The following is a 6181-nucleotide window of genomic DNA, read 5'->3' as shown; positions in this document are numbered from 1 at the left end:
TCAGACACTTCCCACCATTGTTTTGTCTAGGCACACTTTGGGAAAGCCCAGACCTCTGAAATTTTGCTCTGATGCTATTGTGAATTATTGTGATTGCACTGCTATTTGACCAATCATGTAGAGTGCCACACTGGCAACTGTAATATGTTGGAATTTTCAGATGTGGTACGTAATACATGGTTTCCCCCCAGCTTTGTCAATAGCTAGTTTTCCAAGGGCTGGATGAATTAGGCTTGAAGGCCTTTTGGGGAAAGTCAATATTCTTATGCTCAGTTGGATAGAGTTTGTCAGAAAATTTGTACGGTATTTTACATTCTAATTGTATGTGTATTCCATTAGCCATCTAAACTGTTATTTCTTGCAGTTTTTAAAGATGGCAGAAGCTACAGGAGAAGTAAAATCCCTGGAATACTAGATTTCTAATGTTTGAAACCAACAACTGAATCTTGGTGAAATGTCAGACTGAACCCAGAGCTGGCATTTTGCTGAACAGAAATCTGTTTTCTGAAGTGTGCCTCGGTTTCCCTTAAGCCAGCATACCACACATGTAAGAGTTTGTAAGACTATTGGGCAACATGCAATGTCCAGATTTTTGTGGTTATATAGCCTTGCTAATTCCCCTTCCATTTTATGCTGACCTCAGTCCTGCAGACCTTTGCAACTTAATTCTACTTACTTAAGCCGAGTTTGATTAATTTGATTAGCCTGTAAATAAAGTTGTTTGCATTATTGTGGTTGGAACACTTAATTTTACATTTGAGAATTCCTTTTTGCTCAATGATAGTTCAAGAGCAAGTTGCACATTAGTGTAGTTAGTTGCAACTAAAAACTTAATTGCCCAAAGTGATGTGTTGAGAATGAGCACTGACCCTGATTGACCTTACCTAATTTTAATAAAGAACATATGAAGAGCCTGCAGGCCAATGTTCTATCCAGTCCAGCATCCCGTTCTTACAGTGGCCAACCAAAAGTGTATGGGAAGCCAGTGAGCAGAACATGAGCACAAGAGCACTCTCCTCTTGTCTATGCAATGCATCTGTGTGATAAAGGCATATTAGAATACATTCTGTGTGACTGCTGGACAACTCTGGAATTCCTCCCCCCCCCCTTTCCCTTAATAATTGTCTGAGCTCTGGGCCTCTTATTTTCCTGGGCCATATAGTCTTGAGGAAAAAGAACTTTGTCCTTTGGGGTGAATTCCTTTTTAAAATGAATTTTAACTGGGGAAAATGAACTCCAAAAGGCACTTTTAAAATCCTGTGAAGGAGCATTTTTAATCTTCATTTTCAACAAGTAAACATTTATTTAAACAAATGCGGTGAAACATGTGCTTTAATAGTAAACTATTGCAATTTAAAGAAACTTGGCTTTTAAATTTTTACAAATGTCCAGAGCTGCAAAAGAATTGTTTTACAAAATCCTGTTCAGCACCAAATCTATGGAACAGGCTGTCTGCCTCTAGTTGAGAGAAAGTGGACAATGGCAAGCCGGGGACTACAACAGGCCGCGCTGATTTTTCCGTGGGAATTGCTCTCTGGTAAGTAGACTGAAGCCTAAGTTGGTTCGTTTTAAAGGTGCTAACAAGGGACCCCCATACATTTGCAGCCCCATGGGAAATAATAATTCCCGTTCCACGACTTCTACATTTCTCTCCGCCCCCCCCCCCCGAATGTGGAATTAGGTGGAGGGGTATTAAGTGCCCTAAGGCATGGGAGACCAACAATGGGATTCAGTGCAACACACTTCCATTCATTCATCTGTGCAAATATTCCAGTTTTCCAGAGAGAAAGACATTCCCCATGTACAGTGGTACCTCGGGTTACAGACGCTTCAGGTTACAGACGCTTCAGGTTACAGACTCCGCTAACCCAGAAATAGTACCTCGGGTTAAGAACTTTGCTTCAGGATGAGAACAGAAATCGCGAAGCAGTGGCGCAGTGGAAACAGGAGGCCCCATTAGCTAAAGTGGTGCTTCAGGTTAAGAACAGTTTCAGGTTAAGAACGGACCTCCAGAACGAATTAAGTTCTTAACTAGAAGTACCACTGTACTGTCCTGGGGGGTTGCTAGACCCCCCAGTGCCAAATTTGGGGGAGGGTGGGGAAGCCTTATGCAAATGGAAATCCTTGGGCTTTGCTGACAAGGGTGGGGAGGTGACTCCTACCCCAGGATTAAATTTGCCATAAAACTTGTGGTGAGACCTGGAGCCAATCATTGTTGCTTAGATTTGCGTACCTCACAACATGGTTGCGAGGATAACCCGGGGAAATGAAGAGCCTTGAGCTGCTTGTACTAAAAGGGGTGATTTAACAGAGCAGATCTTCAGCCTCATGAGGCCCTGAATCTCCTTAAAGTAACAGGTCTAATTAAGCAACAGACATTAAGCAGCAAACAAAACTTGTTTGAAGGAAGAGCAAAATATATCTAGCATGCTGGTTTTGGTTTTTAACCTTTTCCCATTTCTCATGTAGCTTTGAACTCCAGGCAATTTAAAGCCTGTGTCTATATTTTAAAAATGTCAGAAGGTGGCAGCAAACGCTTCAGATTTCCTTCTCGGAAAACGCTATGACAAAGTGTGTTAAGTCCTTGAGTGGGATCCAAAGTACTGTATTTTCTGCTCTATAAGACTCACTTTTTCCCTCCTAAAAAGTAAGGGGAAATGTGTGTGCGTCTTATGGAGTGAATGCAGACTGCGCAGCTATCACAGAAGCCAGAACAGCAAGAGGGATTGCTGCTTTCACTGTGCAGTGATCCCTCTTGCTGTTCTGTCTTCTGAGATTCAGAATATTTTTTTTCTTGTTTTCCTCCTCCAAAAACTAGGTGCGTCTTGTGGTCTGGTGCATCTTATAGAGCGAAAAATACGGTACTTCTCAGTCTTAGCTTCTCACAGTGCTTATGTAAAATATTTTCAACCTGCCTTTCATCACAAGTGATCCAGGGCATGGTACGCTAATGCAATTTGAATAGAACATCCATCTTAATATAAAACAAGAGCAGATAAGGCACATAACTACAGCAACCCGTTAAAATTACCTGGTAACGACAGCTAGCATCCTACAAAAGCCTGAGTGGGTGTGGGGGGAAGCACCATGTTTTCAGCTGGCCCTGAAAGACAAAAAGAGAAGGTGCCAGTCAGAGCTCAGAGGGGAGAGCATTCCATAAGGAGGGGGCCAGTCCCGAGAAGACCATCTCTGATTAAAGAAGTCTTTAAAAATGACAAAAAGTTAGGGTTCCAGGTGGAGAAATCGAAGTTGGAAACAGAATTGTTAGAACCAAAGACTAAGGTACTATCTAGAATGTATAACTTGCTGTTAAAATGGAATACACAAGACGAAATGGTTAAATCGGCTATGATACAGTGGGCACAGGACATTGGGCATAACATTATGTTTGAGGACTGGGAAAGGTTGTGGACCACTGGGCTGAACTTCACCGCATGTAATGCTCTGAAGGAAAATGTAATGAAAATGATATATAGATGGTACATGACCCCAGTTAAACTTGCCAAAATATACCATTCGTCTGATAATAAATGTTGGAAATGTAAAGAAAATGAAGGAACATTCTTTCACCTCTGGTGGACATGCCCTAAAGTGAAGGCCTTCTGGGAAATGATATATAATGAGTTGAAAAAGGTATTTAAGTATACCTTCACTAAGAAACCAGAGGCCTTCCTTCTGGGTATTGTCGGCCAGAAGGTGCTAAAGAAGGACCGAACATTTTTTATGTATGCAACAACGGCAGCAAGGATACTCATCGCTAAGAACTGGAAAACTCAAGATCTACCCACACTGGAAGAGTGGCAGATGCAGCTGATGGACTATATGCAACTGGCCGAGATGACTGGCAGAATCCGAGACCTGGGAGAAGAAAGGATTGAGGAAGACTGGAAGAAAATTAAGACGTATTTACAAAAACATTGTAATTTGGTTGAATGTTAAGAAGGATGCTAGATTATAAAAAATTGGCCACCACTAAACTAGATTTGAATTTGATGATAAGTGAGATTAAAGAAAACATAAACCTTTTGGAGAATTGCTAGATTATATTTAAATGAGTGGATATAAGATCGTAAACAAGTTGATAATTTGCTTGGAAAAACCTTTTAACGATGTAAATGGGAGCGGGAGACGTGAGGGAGTCCAAAGAAGTGATGAAACCACGTTATGATATAAGTAAGGTTGTTTATTATTTGTGCATTTGTATCCAAATTTTTTTTAATAAATATTTATATATATATATAAAAAAGAGAAGACCGTCTCTGAAGTCACCGCAGAATAGATATCACTTGGCAGCAGGTTGCCAAGCAGGGCCTCCCAGCCAGATTTTAACATACGAACAAACACAAACCCCTGTGTTGCAAAATGTAACAATCTACAAAAATGCAAATGCATATATAATTCTTTCCAGTAGCACCTTAAAGACCAACTGAGTTAGTTCTAGGTATGAGCTTTCGTGTGCATGCACACTTCTTCAGATATCTGAAGAAGTGTGCATGCACATGAAAGCTCATACCTAGAACTAACTCAGTTGGTCTTTAAGGTGCTACTGGAAAGAATTTTTTTATTTTGTTTTGACCATGGCAGACCAACACGGCTACCTATCTGTAACTGCATATATAATTGGTTATGATGTCATTCATAACTGATGCAACATGAGGGTCCAAAAACCAGAGGTGAGCATTAGGAGAAATCTCCATTTGCCGTTGGAAGTACTTGAGGCACACACACACGACTCTGGCTGCGTATGTACCATACATTTGGAACATATGGTTCCCCACAGACACATCCCTGGGAGCTGTAGTTTGTTCTGGGTGCTGGAAACAGTAGTTCTTTGAGGAGGGAACACAGCTCCTAGAATTCTTTCAGACCTCTTAAAAACCTTACTGGTCAGACAGGTCACTGAAAGGTGCATTTTGCTGCCAACAAGTTTTTCTTGTTATGTTCTTATACCTTTAAGTGATTACAGTAGCATCCTGCTGTATTGTCTGTGGAAGTGGGGTATATAGTAAAAACATTGGCTGCTGCATCTGCTTCCTTTGTTATCCGAGGCTAGAGATTGCTTTGGAAGCATACGTAGCTGTGTCTGGTTCTGGGATATATCAAAACAGGCGTGAGACAATCCTATCTGCTTTCCTGTGACCTCATTTGGGCTCCAAAATAAGCTATGGAAGGCAAGTGGTTCAATAACCACTTTAATGCTGATTGAAAAGAGTTTTTGTTGTTGCTTGCTGGGCTTTGGTGTGGAGGAAGGGTTTTGAATACAATAAATACCACAGCTTCGTGACTGACTGTTTGTCCCACTGAAGTAAGAGCTGCGCTGCCATAAATCAAAATTATTCAGTCTAACTAGGTTGTAACTTTAGGTTGAAATAGTTATTTACTATTCTTTCCATACTACAATGAATGTAATAGTGACAGATTTATAAAACTTTCAATGTTCTTTGCGATATGTGATGGATTTAGCACTACTGTGCATAAATCTCCATATCTTTCTGAATGGCCAGATAGGAGACCTGAGTATTAAGCTGAATAATTGTCTACAATAAAATGAAAATTATCAAGTTTTCATTTCTGTACTTCTCAGCTCAGTATGGCGTTTACATGTGCACTACACTTAGTTTACAGTATTTCTTCTTGTTGGCCAATTCACACTTCACAAAACTGACAATGAGAACAGATGGTGTCACTTAAGGATAAACAGCTTAGCCATAAATGAGAAAAGCTGTCTTAAAGAAGATCTGCTTATGATATTTGCTGGTGTCTTCTTTCTTACATTTCTGCTATCAGCAGGAATGGAGAGCACAAACATTTGTTCGTAACCTTCACGCATCTCATAGTAATTGTGTGGGCAAAATATCGATTGATTTCATCTAACAAAATGTATAGACCACTTAATAGAAAATGACAAATCCCTAATTGGTTTACATAAAAAGGTGCACAATATTTATCAAAAAAGACCAATAAAACCAACAGCAATCTAAAACAAGGAGATATACACAATCTCTCTAATATGTTGCCTGATTCTACACAGCTATCACTTATTGTGGCATCTGAAAAATGAGACTCTCACTGTCTAAAGAATCATAATTCAGAAATCATTTCTGAGTTTTTTGAAATGTTCCTGGACTGCACTAGTATCTCCACTAGCTGGTCTTTGGTGCAGTCCTGTTTGTGGGTTGAT

This window comes from Podarcis erhardii (assembly GCF_964252035.2).
Source record: "Podarcis erhardii genome assembly, chromosome: 3".
NCBI classification, from domain to species: domain Eukaryota; kingdom Metazoa; phylum Chordata; class Lepidosauria; order Squamata; family Lacertidae; genus Podarcis; species Podarcis erhardii.
This window is presented reverse-complemented; position numbering follows the sequence as displayed.